Here is a 20381-nt window from a genome sequence, read left to right as displayed (position 1 = left end):
TGAATAAATACTTTAATAACAAGTCACTGCAATTAAGGTAGGGAACAAAAACTTCTTCAATCTTTAAAACGGTGTTGAGTTACAGATTTCCTTAACATTTTTATGATCTAATCATTGCTTCTGGGCAAATTCATGTTGCAATCACTTTTGCCAATCATGGCTGCATAAATAACTCACTGCTTTGTTATTCCCTGTTATGACCCTAAGGGGTTTTTTTCGGTTGGGTTTTGTTGCCTTCCCTTCCCCCCACCCCCTTTCTTCTTATTCCTTTTCAGGAGGGGTGGCCTCACCAGGGCTTTATTTTTGTTGTTGTTTGGTTGGTTTCCTTTCCTTTAAATAAAAGGCTACCAAGAGAATAAGCAAAACATTTTAGGAAGGAATGGAAGGTTAATAAACCCCAATGCTGAAATCAATCAGGAGACTTCTCATAACACCTTTGCTCAGCACCTGGAAATATGGGAGGGTACAAACAATGGTCTTAACAAGCTAATTGCTTTCCAGAGCCAGCCTGCCTAAAGCTGGAGCTGTTTAACATTTCAGTTCATTTTGTCAGAGAGCACCAAAAGGCTGAAGTGATTTGTGGTGGTCTCAGGAGTCTCTGCCAGCTATGATGTATATAAAAGGAATTTTTTATTCCAGTTGTAACCATAGGCATTAATGTTTATAGTAGGTGAACATATTAGCCTGGACGCAGGGCATGAATTTTACTCTAGCAAAAGCCAGTTCATTTATACAGCCTAAGAGTTAAATGTCGGTATTTGAAGACAAATTATAGGGAAATTCATTTAAACCCATGTTATGTGGCAGAATATAAAAACAGACAGTCCAATCTATCTTTATCAATTTTTTACAGTCCTCTTAATTCACTTTGCTTCCAGCAACCCCTTCCCCACAAAACAGATTTTGCCCTGTCCTCCCTCCAGCTAGCACATTGATGGCACCAGAAACAAGGAGCCTAAAACAGCCTTGGGGCAGACGAGTGATGGCCAGGCAGCCATCCTCACTCTTGCCACAGTGTTAGTGTCAGTCCTATTGGAAAGCCAGGCAAGACTGCCCACACTCCCAGACACCATTTAAAATATGCCCCGTTTGTGTTTTACAGACTGCCGAGCCCTCACGGTACACATGATGCCACCACCACCTCCTGCATGTGGCTGCCAAATTTATTTAAAATACAGTTTAAAGCAGGACAAGCAAAATTAACATTAGCAAAGTATGCAAGCAAATCCTGACTGTTGAAAGGCCAGTTCTGTGATGATGAGTGGGAAGGCCAATAGCTCACGTGAGCTTGAATGGTGGCTGAGATGTCCCTGAAATTATTGCGAGATTTGGTCAGCCACAGTAAAACTCACTGTATTAGAAGATTAAAACCTTGTTCATTCACACAATCACTCTACATTAAGCAAAGTATTGTTACAGCCACCACCAGTCCAAGAGTTTAAAGCCCTGCTTTGCTTACTAAGTAAACATGAAGCTTCAAATATGAAAAAAAGAGTTCATTTGTTTGAGACATATGCAGAATAGCTGTAAGTATGGTGATTCTCAAAAATTTACTGCAGAATATCTTCTTAAGAAAAAAAAAAAAAAAAGCCTTAATATTAGATCTTACTGTCTCGTTCTATGAAGTTTTTGCTAAAAGCAGCAAGATGATCTCCTTTTTTTCTCCTACAAATTAGCTGGGCAATACACAACACTGCCACAAAAATATTTAAGTCATTCAGATATAAGAAGATCGTGCATCTACTAAGGCAATACAGTCTTTGGACAGACGTGCACATTAGAAATATTTTCATAATCTGCTTAAAAAAAAAAAGTTGTAAGGTTGAAAAAACAGTATTGGAGAAATCCTACAGATTTGCATTCCAAAAAAAGCAACATACCTAAATGGACATATTTTGTAATTTTTCAAGTGCTCAGGAGCACAAATACTGGATTTGTAAGATGTTAGTTACCTGGGAGAAGTGGTGCTTGGCATTTCACTGAAAGGTAGTTTTATGTCCAAGAAACATGCATTTGAATGTATTAGAGTAATATTTTTTATGCAGTTTATTAGTAAAGTGTCAAGGTTGTATGTGGTGGGGGGAAAACAAAAAAATAAAATTAGAAATGCAAAGGTTAGGATTTCAACAGCCACATTTATGTGACATACTGCAAGTACTACATATTTTATAGACTAAATTAGTTAATTTTTTCACTGAATGTATGTCAAAGAATTAAGAGCTCATTTATGGCTCTTAAGAGATAATAACCTCAGTGGAGATAGTTGGCTTTGAGAGGAGGGGCTGCCAGCACACAGTAGTGACATGCTTACAGAAGCCAGGAATGGATGTTCAGGGAGCCCAGCAGGAAACAAAGAGCCTTTCCTTTGGATGAAGCTTCACAAGAAGGCACAGCCAACCTAATGTTCAATTGTTTCTTCCAGAGATACTCTCCCACTCACTCATTCCATCCACACCAGCTCTGCTGCCCCCCAGATCCCTCACTCTGGACCTGAGCAATCTGTTCCAGTGAGGAAAAAGGACAGCCAGGCATAAGATCTGGCACAAGGCAAGCAGAGGGAATGGAGCTGCAAGCAGAGGACACCTCTTCCAGCAACAGTCACCTGTCTGGGAACGTTTTTATCCACCTTGCAAAGTCTCAACCACTTCCTTCCACTCTTAATCCTCAGGCCTTTAAGTCTGCTCCCTGGCTACCTCAACTACTCACAGCTTACTCCTTGCTGGAAATACTGTCGGCCTCCCACAGGCTGAAGTAGAAAAAAAAACTACAATTCCTGTTTCCCCAGAAACTGGGAGAAGGGCTAGTCTCCAGCACACCCACTGAATTCCTTCATTGTTCTTAGTCCACTGCTTCCATCATCATTATGAGTAAAAGTGAAGCTCAGCTTAAAATCTTAAATGTTTTAGTTTTGAGCATACAGCTTCTACATAAAAAGCTCTAGAATTCTACACATCAGCCTTCACATGCTTGTGTAAGCCATCAATGTTCATGCTGCAGCAATTCAAACAACTACTAGTCTTTTCAGGTACAGGTTTCCAAATGAAGCCAACATAAGGTTCCTCCATGAGGACTACCTACCCAAATTCTGCTTTTCTTATACCTTTTTTTGTAAGAGGGTAAAAGACAACCAAACCAGAAGACAAAGAATCTTCGCCTTACAAAGAAGATTTCTTTGGGGCCTTTATGATTTCAGAAGAAATGTTTAGTTTTATCTCACTTTATTAAAAGAAAAAAATAAATTTGAAGCAGCTTCCAATCACAGCAAACTGAGGCTGGAAAAAACTTTTCTAGAAGCTACTAGCAAGGGAAGAGAACACAGCTAAGATTCTTTGCAACCAATCTAATAACAAAGGTCCTTCTGTATTTTCAGATTCTTTGTGAGAACTCACCACCTAGTGACACTTTCCTCACTGGTTTGCCAAGAGCATTTTTGGGACAGGCAGCAGCTCTATTGTTCCCTTTTTACACACGGGAAAACTATGTCCCGGGGAGTCTTCAGGAATGTCTGAGCACACAGGTGCAGCCCAGCAGCCCCACACTCCTCAAGCCAGCTCCAGGACATGTGTCTTGCAGCTGCAGGGAAAACTAGCACAGCCCAGGCACAGCACTAACAGACCAGATTGATCTTGCAACTGGTTAGCTCAGAGTCTGAGTTTGCCTGCATTCACCCATGCAGAAAAGCCCTAACAGACCTCCCAAGCATCAAACAAGATGCCCAGTGATGACTCATTCCTGTAGTCCCTGACTGCAGCTTCAGCTTGGACTGTCCTTTCACTCAGGGCTGCATTCTCTGATCCAAGGCCAGAATAGAACACGGGAGCTGAATCTCCATCTTCAGTCACCAGATGCTGCAGTCCCATCAGCCCCCATATCCAATGGAAGACTCTCTAGAGACTCAGAGCTATTACAGAGATATGCAAAGATGAATAAAGCAATCAAAGGAAAGAAAAAGTCAAACACACACAAATTGGATTGGAATTCAAATCAGACAGCATTAGCTTGAAGTCTGTGGTAGAGATACAAGAAACTTTCTGTGATGTGATAAAGTTTTTTGACATGTGCAATCACGACCCAGTAGCCACAAAGCACTGGTCTTTTTAAATGCCTGCTTAAGGACATGTATCTGGAAACCTGACTTCTTATCATCATGTTGGCAGTTTCAGCAGACTCAACTCTTTCCACTCCCTCAGGTAGTCCCTTGAACACAAATGCTGTGAGAAAATCTAGACGAGCAAGGAGATGCCGAGGAAATGCCACCGACAGTGGATGAAGCTACACTAAGCTCTGAGAGGTCTTCAGTCTCCCAAGAAAAACCTAGTCAGATCAATTGAAGGCAGACTGAGCTTGTCTGCATGCTCTCCAAGCAGGTGTGTGCGCCAGACTCATTCAAGGAGACATGCACAATCCCAGCAGCACACCATCAAGCACCACATGCCTGATCTAATTTACCTTGCCTTGATGTTTTTGTAGGGTTGGTTTGGGGGTTGGGATTTTTCTGGCAGCAACAGCAACACTACAACATTTCCTGTGCCTGGCACTTGAAGAATGCCACAGCAAGCTCACAGCTGCTTAACAGACACACCACTGCTCCCATAACTGTGGCAACATGTACTACTACAACATTTCACTGTACAGTTAGTAGCCCAAAAATTACTTTAAAGAATGCTGCAAGAGTAAGAAAGCATTTCACCAAACTCAGGCGAAGGCTAAGGCCTACGTAGCTGGGTCTCCAAACAGTGCTATCCCTATAGCTACAATCAAGGATCAAGCTACATCTGAACATCCACAGTACAAGGGAACCAAATTTAGAGTCTGCAGAGCCCCAAGGACTGATGGTAAATTCCACTACAAGTGTGTTCAGTTTGAAGTGGACCCACACCTTTTTTTCATGCATCACCCAAGCATATATTTTTCACAGTATTTTGACACGTAAAGCAATGGGGTTTATTTTCTGCCTTAATATTTTGCATATCAATAGGAGAGAGATACTGTGCCTTTTGGGAAAGAAGCAATATGTATGTCATTCTGATTTCCACCTGCAGGCTTTTTTCTTCCTAACTAAAGAAAGGATTAAAATAATGCAGCTTCAACTACTTACATATGAAAAGTCATATGAATAAAAATAAACTGCTGGTATTAATGAATTAACATCTAAAAGGAACACTTTAAAATATAAACTAAGATATTATAAGCTCTTTCCTTTAGCATTTAACAATTACATACTTCATTGGAAGCTGACCCACATTTAATTTTAAAATATTACTTGTGTTTAATACATACAATCTTATGCTTTGACAAACTCATCTCAGCAGAGCAACAAGACTGCATTTTAGAAAACAGACTGTCCAGGCACAGATCAAAGTCAACCCTAACGTGTTTCTTCTGCCTTTAAAATTAAGATAAATAAGTGGTTTGACTCTATGTGAATCTTTGTTCTGAGAAAGGGTAGAGACTAGTAACTTCTATGAAGGTTTATTATCTAAACTCTGAAGTTGCTGCAAAGACTGAAGGTAATAAAATGTTTTATGAACAACTTCACTTTGCTCATTCTTATATAACTGAGTTTATGTGGACTCCCTGGCACAGTGATGCTAAGAACCTGTAGGGAACTTTCTGCACATCCACTTTTCGATGTATTAAAGAAATCATCTGGTGAGAGTCTGAACCTTATGAGCCTTCAATTCAAAACACAATTTCCTTCTGATCCAAATGCCTTAGGAAGCACAATTCTGAAAACACTATAAAGAAGCAAGTCACATACAATACGACAGAGTGATCTCCAATCTGAAGCCCAACAGTTACATTTTAATTTACACTTGAATATTTTAATGTTGTTATCCAGTCAGTAAATTAACTGAAGACACAAGAATAAAAAGGGAAGATGCATAGGGAAAAAGGTCACAAGGTCCACAAAAGTTAAGAACTTTACTTCTGTTTGAAGCATCAGCATTATGTCGTTGAATGCCACAGCTCTCATATAAAGGAATTGCTTAATACATTCCCATTCTGTTTGAAGGGAAATTAAATTTACATTCTTTGGGAATATGGTATTGTAATTAGTTCATGACTTGATTACACTTTGAAGTGAGCCGAGACTGCATATGGTGCATACAAATTAGTTAAGTTATGGTTACCTACTATAGCTACAGAAAAGCTACTGAGTTAAGAAAGTAAGGGACAAAGCCAGGGCAGTCCTTTGGCACTTTCAGGAAGCACACAAAAAACTTCAAATTCAAATCTAGTCTCTGGACTCACAGATGTCAGGTGTGAACAGAAACAAAAAACACAGTTTCCTAAACAGCTGTAGAGTCATTTTAAAAAAAAAAATCTTTCCATTTCCACCTATAGCACCTGTAGAGCCACTGTTAAAACCCAAAGAAAAAGCAATAAAAGATACAAGATTTCCTGCCCTGGTTAAACTCGCCAGTATGATTTATCCTAATTCTTTTTTTATCCTATTATTTGTAATTTCTTTTATAGACAGCCTAAATTTTATATCATCTACCAAGATGCTCTGTTCCACACCGATGATGAAATTCCTAAGTTTGCTTTAACACTCTGGAAAAAATACTGAGATGCACAATGCAAATATAGTGCCTCTAAAATTGGCCAAAGAAGAAGATAGCCCATATGATTTGATGAGAGCAAGGAAAGCCTTTAAACCTAAAACTAATTCCCAATATAGCAGATGAACTCAGAGAAATCTCTAACATACTTTCAAAATGCAAAAGCAGTTTAGGGTACAGGATTTGATCCTATGTATTGAAAATCCTTTCCACAGGATATGCCAATCAAACTGGACAGCTTATCTGCCATGTCCTCTCATTCAAAGGTGGGTAAGGACAAAAATATCACATGCCATCATATGCCAGCAGATGTGCCTGGATCAATAATGCAAATACCATCTCAGAGCTCACATTTTCTATTCCAAGTGGAAAGCACATCTCCAGCCTTATCTTCATTAATACAAACAAAAGAATACTTACAAGCAAAGAAAAAAAAAATAAAACAAAGATTTATGTTACAGCCTGGCTCTGCTAACAACTTTCTTTTACTGAAAAGGAAGGAAAATCATAACACACAAAAGACAAATTATGTCGCTATACATACTGGCAAAAAATATGCATTTTCATAATAATGAACATAGGAGATCTGATGAGAGAAAAACTATGAACCTGAATACACAAAATACAGACCCCACAGATTATTGTAACAAGATACCGGTCCTGGCATGGGCCTTGAAAATTTTTACTTTTAGCTTAAGAACTGCAGTGCTGTGAGATTTTCCTCACTGGCAAGAAGGAATTTTTTCAGAACATACTTGCTCCTTTCAGGGGAGCTCTGCCAACGACTACAGTGACTTTAAGAATTTAAAGACTTCCTTTGGCATTTGCTTAAACGGCACAACTACTCAGCCTCTTCCACTGGAAACTGCGAAAGAACTTGTTACTTATATATTTGTCTACCCGCCAGTAAATGTACCATGCATTTTTTATGGAAGAAAGGAGCCTGGAGATTCAGACATACACAATTTCTGTGCGAAACAGTCCCAGCACCTGAGAACAACGCCACACATTTCATCATGTACGAGAGAAAATAATCACAACCTGTGCTGTGTGAGAACACGAAGCCAAAAGGAGGCATTGTACCTATCACCATCCACACAAAACCGGCACTATTTTTCCTTCTACATATTTAGAGCGCAAAATTAAACAAATAAAAGGAACACTGCATAATTTAGCTTTCATTTTGTATCAAATTGCTCATAATTGTAACCATAAAATGATAATATTGTGCCATATGTGCATCTGCAGCGCCGGCAGCAGCACTGACCGGCCCCAGCCGCGCCAAAAGTGGGGCTGCGGCGCCACCGTGTGCCCGCTCCGGGTATTGCCGCTGCCCGGCCCGGGCAAACGCCCGGGGTTCCTTTTCCCCCCCGAAAAGCATCGCTTTGAAATGTTAAAATCCGCCGTGCAGTCCTCCTGCTACTCTCCTTCCTCGAATTACACTCTGCCCCACCCGCAGAGCTGGTCACGGCTTTACGTGAAACACCCATCGCTGGGAATGTTTGCTGTTTTAGTTGCAGGCCTTTTTGAGAATTAAGTAATTTTTCACAGTAGCCAGCGTTACCGTTTACACAAAGCCATTTGTCATCTCAGTACCACTCGATATTAAAATAGACATGTTCCTTACTCTAATTTGACAATGGAGCTCCTGGCAGAAGCCCGAGAAGAGATAAGGTGGGAATTGGGGTATCTGAGAAAGGATGTTCAGCCTCTTATGTTTAGACACAGTAAGAGGAGTTATTTAACAGGGTAAGTGTGAGCTTGGAGTCAGAAGTGTGGAGAAAAGGGGATGAAGAGGCAAAAGAGAAACAGAATATAAAAGCTGAACTTATGGAGAGCACAGCTACAGCACCTCCATCTCAATTAAAGAACATGCATAGTAAATCAGAAAGGTGTCTGCTTTGCAGGGAATGAGAATGTAAGATCACAAAACATCAACTCATTTTGTAACTAAGCAAATCACGTTTGGTCTTGGTTACTATCAGAATGGGTATCACCTGAGAGTACATAATGGTGTCTCTTGTTGCTTACTTGCAGGAAACAATCAATCATCACTCTTAATTTTATATATTTGATATCTCTCACTGAACTTTTCCTTACCCTCAAAGAGCAATAATGCTGATGGAGAAAAGCAATCTCTCCTTCAGCCAAGCTCCCACTACCTTCAGAATGAGAAAGTCCTCGTTTGGGTCCTTACTGGAAAGGAAACCTGGATGCCAGGGAAAGTTTTTGTTTGCTGCTTCCTAAAGTGGTTGCAACTCTTCACCTTCCAACAGTAGGCATCAGGCTTCAGTTTTTAAACTTTCTTATTTCCTTTTTGAACTAGAACATCATCAGACAGCAGCATACAGATTTTAATCTGACTATTGGCAAATGGTGCAAGAGGCAAGATAAAAATCTGTAAATGTTGCTGGACAAAAATAGAAAAAAAATAAATACCAGGGAACCAAGGAATCTTGCCCTTCTTATGGAACAGTCTTCAGCACTATAGCTAGGAGAGCACTGAATGTAAAAAACACAGATCATTCTAGATATTTATTTTTTTTCCTTTAAGACTATTGCTATTTTGACAGTCTTTCTAACCTTGTTAGAACACAATCTGTTTGCATGATGCAGATGAGAGAAACAGAGTGCTCCTTTTCCTAAGATACAGTTGAGGTCAAAACATACTCCATACCAGCACACTAATATTAAGGGAGGTGTCCTCAAACCCAGAAAAGGGAAAATATTACATAATGAAGTGCTGGAAAGATAATTTTCCACCATGTGCTGTATGCATCTCTAATGTGGTAAGGACTTCAAAATGACAAAGATCTCATGAAGTTGGTCCTTTCTTGCGAAATCTGGCTTTTAACATGCCAAACTCAGAAGCACTGGTTTTACTGAACTGCGGCCAGTGAAGGAAAGATTTAATAACAGCCTCATTATAAGGTTCATTGTTGTAGGACTATTTAATATACAAGATTAACACATCTTATCTCCCACTTTCACTCAAACCTATTATACCCCTCATTAATACATGCACATTTCTACATCATTTACAGCACTCAGGAATCAAATATTATTGCCTGAAACAGGATGTGTTCTGCTGCTCTTCCTGGTGATGGGCTCTTTTTGCAGTACCCAAAAATAAGCCTCACAACTCAAAATTTGAGACATGGGTAGGTAAACAGGGCTGTGTAAAACTGGGAGAAATTTAAAATAAATATCTGTTTTGCCAACACACTGGATTTCATTCCTTGATTTTGGTTCCCTCATACCCAGACCACACAAATATTTTAAGACAGGAAACTTCTGCTTTCCCAACCTAATGAATAATATAGTATCCTTTCCTCCTGGCAATTTGAGACATAGAAGTAGGTAACGTGACCCACAGCTCCTCAAATTAAGAGGCACCTTTAAAGTCTTCAGATCTGGATAATCAGAGAAGAAAAAGAAGCTCTAAGCTAAGAACAGTAGAACACTTTCCCAGATTACTTTCCTTTGTGCCCACAGACATATCAGTGCAGGCAAGAACAATGTACCTTAAAATTATATGCAGGGGAGGAAAAATATCCACTTTAATGCTCTCCAAAAAGGAGACCAAAGGCTGCAGGTTTGCCCTCTATTCTTGCATGAACTGTAATGAACTTACAAACATTCCAGGACAGAGAAAATGCACTTACTTGCATCTACAAGCCTCCTGAGTTCCCCAAAGCTATGGAACTGCTCTCCACACGAGGCTGCAAATGTTTATAGGGACTCAGGTAAACAAATTCTTCAAAACACCACCATCACCATGCAGTGTTATCAAACACAGAAACTTTCTGATGTCAGTTTTTATTTACAAGTTTCTGGACACTCTGAGACTTGGGGGACAAGTATTATCCTGCCCTTATACTTTGTATTTTAACACAGCACCCATGTTTGATGTTTTCATCATACTGCAGCTTGTAACTTAAACATACTGAAACATTCTGAGAATAGTGAAGATACCTCTTCTCCAACCATCTGAGGAGAACTGCTACCCCTTGTACATTGTTAGAAAGCATGTTTACAAAATTCCCTTTCCCTCACACCTTACTTTCTGAAGCCACCCCATGGTAACAAAAAGGTTTTCAAATCAAATGGTTAATGCTTATTGAAGAGAAAGAAAATGAATGACCTGGAATGATTCTCCTGGGAAGTACTGATAGCAAAGACTTAACTTCCACAGGCCAAATGTACAGCTCCTAGGATTTTTTTCTTCTGTTCCTGGAGATATAGATGTTCACTCTGATTAATTTTGTATCATAAAATGCTATTTACTAGGACAGGCCAGAGTGACCCATTCACAATGAACTTCAGGCTTTTTGGAATTGTCCATGCTTTCAGGTAAAAGTAGTCATGATGTCTTGGAAGTTGCTAGCTCCTGCAAGAAAAAAACACTCATCCCTAAATCCTTACATTTATTACCACTAAATAGCTGATATCCTGGATGTCTTCTTGGCTTCTTACAAAGAGCATACCAAGGTACCCAGCTGGTGTATATGGACCATGGAAGTCCAAGGTATTGGTGGGGAATAGAGAAAACTTCTTCCCCAAAGCTATGACTTTTTTCCCTCCCAGTATAGTTCTCCGTTCATCTTAAAGAAACGTTGCTATGTGCTAGCCTCAAGGGTATTAGTGCTGGAGGGCTGTTACTCCTGAAGACAGAAATTCCTGAATCTAAACTCAAAAGTGCTCATCAGAAGAAAAAATAGCTGAGAAGAGTTTGCATAAAGACAGTTACTGGCAGCAAGAAAATGATACTTTCAGATATACTCCTCTCACAGGATTAATATTTGAGTAAGCAAATAGTTCTTTGGCAAATTCTTTACTTATTGCAATGCAGTCAGAATCACAGTGAGATGACTCCATGCATACAGCAACTGCTGATAATGCAGGGATCACCACGGATGCTTAGAAGAGCTTAGTCAACTCAGGAATGGAATAGGCTTTCTTGTCAAATACATTCCCATGGTTATAATAAATTTCTGACCCATCCAACCAAACACAACATAAGGAAAAAGAAAAAATAGAAGTCTAACACTGAAAGGTTTTATATAACAGGGGTTTAGAAAAATCAGAGAAATTAAGGGGATTTTCCAGACCAACAGGTGATCAAGGTAACCTGCACACCAAACTACATGGGAATGCCTATTTCCTGCCAACAAGAAGGAAAGAAAAATTACTTTATGTTAATACCTTGCAAGGACCCTGGACTAGAAGTCACTGGCTTTCAGGAAAGGGACTACAACAAAATTAAAGAAACAAAATAAATAAATAGAGACAGCTACCCTCCTCCCAGAAGTTCAAAATAGAAGACAAAGGGCACAAAAATACTGAATATTTAGTCAGATTTTCTCCTTGATAGACATCATGGAGACTGTGGAGGAGTAACAGCCCCCAAAGATTTAACTTATTTAGTGCAAGATTAATTTAGAAGCCAAAACTGCAGCAGAGCTTCTCGGTACCTCTCCTTAATTTCAACGGATCAAGGAAACACTTTTCCATCTAAAATGGAATGTAGTATCTCAACAGCTTTTGGCTATCAACAGACTTACTGTCATTACCCCTGTATGCTCACTCTGCAGGGAAGGTCACATTTGGTACGGGGGAAGCTGAGATACAGACAAGGTATGTGATTTACAAGGCTTCACAGAGGTAAAAAAACCCACATGTATCAGACCTGAGAGTGCTTCCACAGGGTCCTGGAGTGCCATTCTGTCAGCACCATTCTCTGAATTGTTGCACTCCATGCTGCTGATGTGGCTTTCTGGGCAGTCTCCCTAACAGTCCAATCCCTAGTTAAACCAGGAAAAAAGGGATGTGCATTTTCCTCTTTTTTCAAGTTTTCATGACTAAGACATTTCATATATTCTTGCCTTCCCCTTCCAAGGATTCAGCTGAGAAAGAACTGAAGCAAAATGGGGACAAAAATTAAAGCAGTAACTGTACCATAACACATCTGTCTCTGAAGCAGGAAGGAGCAGACATCACCAAAACATCTTCAGATCTGACAGGTTGCTCTGCTACCAATCTGCACTAGCAGGTGAGACATGTCACTCCATGACAAGTATCAGAAATAAAGGAGCTTAATGCAACTTCTACTGTTCTATAAGATTTCTCTCTACTGTGCAAAAGGAGACAACAAGCAGTTCTAACAAAACATGGGGAGATTTTTCTCCCCTGAGCTGCAAAGCTTTAAAATTAGCACTTTGTGTATGCTTGTTCTTTTAATGTCTGCATTTATTAAGGAGCAAAACTACCATGCATCTGAAATGCCAGAGAAATATGGATCCATAAATAATGCCATATTCCTATTCACACCTAATCTAAATATTTATGTAGTAATTTACCAGCAAAAGATGCAAACTATTCTTTAAATGCAACATTGTATTAAAGGTTAACCATGTGACATGTTTTATTATAAGGCTCTGAATTATGTTTAACACAAATTTTTATTTTCAGTGGAAGTTCTGGTGCTGAAACGGATGGACAGGGACAAGGAGTTTTAGTTACCTCTCGATCTCAAGATGAATGCTGAAGTTTGGACTTCTTCAGTATTTTTTCAGTCCACATAGCCATAGGCCATGCAACTCAGCAGCATACTGATTGGGAGAGTAAGAGCCACCTTTCTCACAACCAGAAGAGCTAGAAATATCTCTGTCAGTGAGGCTTGATGCTTACAGCAGGCCTGTTGGTGCAGAGTTTCACTTAGATATGCAGCCTCTGCTGCAATCAGGGCCAAATCAAAAGGGCTGTGCACGTACCCCCCAAGGGAAATGTTGTATGGAATAGCAGAACTGCCCCCAGTACAAGCACTGCCCTCAATTTTCACAGCTACTCACAGATGCGGTCTCACCTCAACAGTGAGGTAACAGCTCTCTGCCCAGTACCTTACACAGGAATTCATGATCCACTCCTCACTCAGTCCCACAAAACCCAGCTTCTCTTTCAGTTTCACTTCATGTCCTGCTACAGTTATCATGACATATTTATGGCCATAACTGTTCCTTTTGGTTCCTCCTTCAGCTCTCATCTTCATGCCTTCTGTTCCTAAAACGTTTCATATTAGACATAGTTTCCAACCTGTCTTCTATTTTCTCTCTTATACAAGGCTTTCTTTAGAAATATTACTTTGCTGACTTCGTTTCCAATTCTCTTGATCTCTACATGATCTTCCACACAGAACACTCTCTTCATGTCATCACTTTCCTCAGATGCAAGACCTTTGAAGCTCACTGCAGACTCAGACATGCAGGAACTGATACGAAGATTTCCGTGTGTTTTCCTTTTTCACAAACAGAACCCCTCCCATTTACACTACACTGAAAGACATTCACTCTTGTGTAACTTTTTGAGCCTACAATATGCCAGAGTTTTTAAGGCTGTAAAATGGAGGGATAAAAAAAAAACCCACACTTAAGTACTGTTCTGTGAGCAAAATATATTCCAGCTTGTAGTGTAAGAAGAAAATGAACACTACTGCCAATATGCCACCTCCTAGACTGAAACTCTCATGAGAAAAGAAATTCCCCAGGTCTAAGCACAGGGTACTCACAAATAAACATTAGGACCAATTTTAAATGTCTGACTTCTTCACATTTCCTCTGTGATTGTTAAAGCAGATACCTCTAACTCAACAGCAGGAAAGGCTCACTTTTTTTCAGAAAGAGCTAATCAGGAAGAGCAACATGAGATCTAGTAATGTTCCTTGCTTCAGCAAGAGATGAAGTGCAGACTTGTTGACATAATCTGCATTTTTGGTTCTCATTTGTTCTGCCTGAATAAGATCACCAATCTGAGGCAACACTTTCAGACACTGGTATTTTGAACACCACTGGTCTCTGGGACTATCCTTTTTCTGCACCTCACCACATTTAGATTGAAGAAACCTTGGTGAAAAAATGGAGGAAGCTGGAAGCATAAATGTTCATTCTTAAGTTGCAGTAAAATCTTTCATTTCAATGATATACAGAAGTACTTGGAATGTATTACAGCTGATAAATGCAAAAATGAGGTATAGAATACTACTGAAAATAGACCTTATTTGTATGCATGCCATACAAATATGTTAAAATACGTAGTTAAATATGCTGTTGGAGTTAAGTAGCTTTCATAGAAGAGAATCATTGCAATTATCAGTGGTAATAGCAAATCCTCTCTGATACAGATGTTTACTTCCTGTTCTAAGAACTAGGGCAGGAAACAGCCATGTTAAAAATATTTGTCTAGCACCAGCCATAGTGTTCCTATTTGTTACAGCTAAATGTACAACCTGTAACAAAAATAGATAGTTTTTTCTTCCTCCCCCTCCAGCATAACTTAATATATTTAAAACCTTTAGTCAACAACCAAATGCCTGCTACCATATTTTGGTACAAGCTGTCTCTAACTACAGTCCTATCTCTTCAGTTAACAACTGGAACACAGAATTAGTCATCTCTAGGAAACAGATAGCATTAGCTTTTCATCACAAAAAGCTCAATTAAAGCCCATTTGAGAGAAGCTGAGCCACTTCTTTATTGCATTTTTTCTTTTCTCTGCTCCTTGATAGCTAGGCTGAACCTAAATATCATTAACTGCTGTGAAGGCTAATATGCAAAGCCTAAGTACAGACCTGACTATGGCGAGTGCCTCTCTCAGTGCTGATGGATGGAGGAAAAAAAAAAAAATAAGTCATCCACTTACAGACACTGTTTCTTCCCCATGCCCACATGTTTACTTTTTGCCAATTTCTTTTGTAAAATGGTAGAGGCGTAACTGTCTATTCAATTTTTAATTTCACTGTGTGCCTACTGTTTCCTAGAACATGGTAAATACTGTCTCTACACTATATCCCTAGTACTTAGAATGCAAAACACTTTATGACACTTCTAGCTCTGGGAGAAGAGAAAATGAAGCATGAAATAAGAAATATACTAGCAGAACAATATTCATTGGCACTGGTGAATCTGTATACTGCTGCATTGGGAAAGTATTAGTATTTGGGGTCTTAGGCTTTTTTTTAATACGTTTGCCCAGCTTGTCTGATGTCAATGGTATGTCTGTCCTTGCAGCTTTTCCATGTAACATGCAACCCAAACACCAAATTCATCAATTTATGCTCAAATTCGACAGATTTATAAATTCTTATTTAAATGACAAGTATTTTTTAAGCTACACTATAATTATCCTCACAGTTCTTCAGAAATCCCCCACCCCTGAAAAAACATGATCGCATTTACTGAAGAGTCTGAGGCCAAACATAGAATTAGAAATCTTTTCCCTCCTAGCATGAGCCTAGAACTAGTAATAATATTTTCTTTCCTAGCAAGGGTTAAGACAACAGATTCAGAAAAAAATAAAGCCATAAACACAGAACAAAACACATAAAAAAACAACCTGACTGACCAAAAACTGACTTTGGTTGAAAAAATTTTTACAAATTTTTCTGTTTCTTGTAGCTTGTACTGAAATTGAAGGAAAATGTCACCAAAAACAATTTAAAAAAATCACATCCTTTAAGTCTATTATGTACCAGCAATATTCAATTTAAAATGCACTAATTCAGTCAGCCTCACACTGATATTAGATAACGTGTCCTTGCACTGTTTTTAATATACAAAAGCTAAAATTCCTGCAGAAATATACACAGACAGGACTCTCAAATTTGTCACATCCAACAAGTAAGAATTGGGCAAACAATAATTGGAAGAAAACACATTGCAAAAACAGAATAAAGAATAAAAACAGAATAAAAACTGCTTTTCAGAGCAGACTTCTGAACCTCAGTCCCAAAAGAGGATTGATAAAATCAGCAGTCTACAGCATAACTTGGTCTGGTGCATGGGAGCCTCCACACCACTGCAGCAGAGAAAACTTCTGCAGCAGGTAGCAAAGCAAATGCAGATTTATGTATATCAGACTCATCAATACTAAAATGGATCATATCTGAGCCACCTAGTGCCTCATGCCAGTAATTCAAATAGTCTGAAAAGTCTTTATTTTGGAAAATAGCTAGTAGAACCCACTTGTACTGCTGCCACCTTCCTCAGAGCTCAGGGAAAATATCCCTCTTATTCTGCTTACAATGGAAAAACCTTCCATACACTGTAGGAGGGTACAAGACAGATCAGCATTTCTTTGGGTGAACTAGTTAGAAATTTGGCTAAAATCATTATAGCTAACTGACAAAGGCTTAAATCTTTCACTAGTGATTTGCTTGAATTATACATCAGATTCACACTAATGTAATAGGCAACTCGGAATATGCAGCCCTGATTTACCAGGGATGCTCTCATGAGGAATTATTTAAAGTAAAGAAGGTACAAACTAAGTGACAAAAGCAAAGATAAATGTCACAGCACTCATTACCAGCAGGCCCAGTGCAATACTGACTGTGTCAAAGCTACAGCACTGGGTGTTTACAATGTGAACACATAACAAATATTTAAAAATCACTTTGTGTACCTTCTCTTTTTTTATTTTCTTCCAGTGTCTTGGAGAAGGACTATTCCCACCAGTTTCACCTCTCTTCAAATCTACCTGGACTCTTTTTGAAGGGAGAAACCAGTATTTCACGATTTCTAAACCATTTTCAAAGCCTACCACTTTGGTCTCAATATATTTTCAAACAAAAAAGGAACTACCCTAACTACATGCAAAAAAAACCACCCATAATACAACTGTGCAACACCGAAGACCAAAAGAATTTTCTCATATTTTGCAGCCAATTTAGTTATAAACTACCACAAATGGACAATTTTTTTTCATTCCACTTCCTTAAGGCAGGAGGGATGCAAAACTGTCAGGGGAAGGAGCAAAACCAAAAAATTATTTTAAACATCCAGAGTAGAACATGCAATGTACTTACACTTTAATATTCTCATCCCAAAAAACTGAGGGGGTCTTATTTACAATTATTGGGGGGGGGGGGGGAAAAAGCATGCTTAATGTATTCTTTGCATTAAGGATAATATGAATTTGGTACAAGTGTCTTGTTTTTCTAGCTACATAAATGAAGTCATTGACTAAGGACCCCAAAATAATCTCATGCCACAAACACCACACACCGCTCATCACAGCTGAGATGCTGACATTTGCTGCAGGGCTGGTACTGCTGCACTGAACTTAGGCACATAATCCACCTCTTTTCTAATTTAACTAGAATCTATTCTAGTCTGTAGAAGAACTACAATCTTAACTGCAGAATATGTATATTTTTCCCTTGATTGCATCTACTTGTTCTTTCAAGGGCATTCCCATTAGGAACAAACACTTCTCCATCCTCTCTCCCCCTTAAAGCAGAGTGAAAATAATCCTATCAAGGGAAACTTATTACTGTTTCCAAATTGCGCCTGGCTCTCAGCAGGCACACTCTCCAGGCAACAGTTTTGCCGCTACATTATAACTAATTTTTTTTTTTTCCAGTTGACATTTTGTACTGTAAGTAGGTAGAGGAAGGACAGATATATGTGGTTTGGGATAAGAAAGAACCTTCTTGAGCCAAGCAAAAAAGCAGTGTCTCCCCTCACTTAGCATCCTCCTGCAAAGAAATTTTGTTCTCAGAATGATTTCTTAGCACGTTGTGCCATGGCCAAAAACAAGACCCTTTCACAAATTAACGCTGCAAGAGACAGATGAAACCTGTAGTTTGTTCAAATGTGGAGCTCCTGGCTGCAGAGGATAATGAAGAAATAAAAGGAAAGAGGGGAAGAAGGAGAACAAAAGAAAGCCCAAAGCCATCATTTGATTCCCGGTACCTGGACACGGCACTCGCTGTCCAACGCTGCCACCTGGTGGCCACAGGGAGCGGCGACACAGCTCGGCTCCGAAAAACGAGGCGAGCGTGTCCCCAACACTGACCCTTTCCACAGACACCAGCTCCTGGACCATCACTCTGGAAACAGAAAACCCCGCACCGCTTCCTGTTCCCTTTGTCTTTGTGCCTTTCTACAATCCTTCCAAACAGATGCACCAGAATGTTTTAAATCAACTGCTACCACTACAAGAAAAAAATCAAAAAACAATCCAATCTCAAACCACGACGTGTTCAATGGAATTAAATGTAGTGCCTTTGATTTTTAGTGAGTAGATTAAGAGCAATTTTACAATTAATTCAAGATAAATCTACTAAAGGCTGCTTCAAGCTCAATTAACAAAAACACCTCAAAGTCACAGGCCATTCTTCCAGACAAAGGGAAACTTACCCAAATACATACCAAGGAATTTATGTATAATTTCCAGCTTTTTAAACAGAACATAGACAAACACACAAGTCTTACTGACAGAGCCACATGAAATTTATCAGGATTAGAGAACTATCTGAGAAAGAAAAAAAGTCGTATCTTAGCCAATTCTTCTGAGTAAAATAATCAAGGGAAATAGATACTTCTTTGGGAACAGGACAGAGAGAACACAAGAATTGTACAGTAATAGAGAGCTGTGCATGTCAGAACACCACTACAAAATCATATGGAAGAGAGGTCAGGAGCTAGATCCCAGCCTTTAATCTGCAAATATAAGAACAGCAACTCTCAACCTACCTAAAAGAAAGGTTATACACTACCATTCTCTTTCCCAGTAACCCCTATAGCCCAGCTCCTCCTTGGGAGACTCAGCTTAAGAGCAGGTTCAGGTGAGAGGTATTATTCAACCACATCACACTCACCTGGACATTACCCTGTTCTGCATTTCACAGCCTCCCAAGGGCATTTAACCAGCCATATCAATGTCCTTTCCCACCACCACCACATGTCTCATACTCCTAACCTGAATGACGTTCTTGCTCATCACCAGATCTCCCCACGCATCAGGGAGGACCCCCCACCCCACCCCATTAAAAGGCATTTCTAAAAAGCCATACCATTCCTCTTGATTCCAGAACCCAGGTGTGTAACCCTCAAAGAATCACAGCATCCATACCCTTCCTGCTCATGGAAGTGAGAAACTGAAGTCTACAAAACCCACAGCTGGTTAATGTTTTAGGAAAATCTACTACAGGCTTGATATGAATCAAGGACTTTGTTAAGCAAAGCAGCATCCTAGGCTTACTCTCCAGATGATGAATAGCTCCAGCTTCCCCCTTTTTGCACAGCACCTTTTCATGTCAAATACAACACAGTTATATATTTGCTTTAAAATCCTTTTGGCCAACAGGGAGTAACACTTTAAAACAGAAGTCCAAAGAAGTAGTAAGAACTATGCCATAGCTGAAGTACCGAATTAGAAAAAAATACTTGCAGTCAGTTCTACAGGCACAAAGATTGTCAGGAATGACAAAGCTTTGAAGCCACGAAACCCTCTTCGAAGCTTGGCTCCAAGCAACTATCACTTTTTACGTTTCAGCTATTCCAGATTACAATTTTAAGTGAAAGGGCCTGACAAGCTTGAAGAGAGAGGGAGGGAGGGAGGGAGGGAATAAATAAATAAATAAATAACAAGGTTTTAAAATACTGAAAATGGAGACCCTGGATTTAGCACCAGCTTAAAAAAAAATTAAGATGACTTATGTCAAGCTTCTTCCTTTAACTGTATGGGGAAAGACTTCACAAAGCACATGCAGGTTTTTCTAAATAATTTCAATACTATAGCTATGGACGGCCATATTGGCACAACTCAGGCCTTTCTAATTCTGATTTATTTTTCTTCTAACTAGAAAGTATCATTAAGTTGATTTTGATATTTCTTCTCATAATTCAACAATAGGCTGACCTTGGTGACTGAAAGTCTTCCTCTGGTTAAGTGAAACAGAACACTTTTTCCTAATGAACTTGCTTCATCCTTAAATACAGCACACAGTCCCTGCATCCTCATTCTGGTGCCTCTTTG

General features: G+C 39.3%; 1 protein-coding gene across 1 annotated transcript in view; it reads right to left on the bottom strand.

Annotated features, from left to right (window-relative positions):
* Positions 1-20381, bottom strand: part of KIAA1328 (KIAA1328 ortholog) — a 173445-nt gene that overhangs the window by 102793 nt on the left and 50271 nt on the right. The gene's annotated exons all lie outside the window — the stretch shown is intronic.

The sequence above is a fragment of the Pseudopodoces humilis genome, chromosome 4, assembly GCF_049639895.1.
Source record: "Pseudopodoces humilis isolate 2021_Gansu_Grassland_sample_001 chromosome 4, ASM4963989v1, whole genome shotgun sequence".
Classification (NCBI taxonomy): domain Eukaryota; kingdom Metazoa; phylum Chordata; class Aves; order Passeriformes; family Paridae; genus Pseudopodoces; species Pseudopodoces humilis.
The sequence above is the reverse complement of the archived record's forward strand: the minus strand, read 5'-3'. Positions and strand labels throughout refer to the sequence as shown.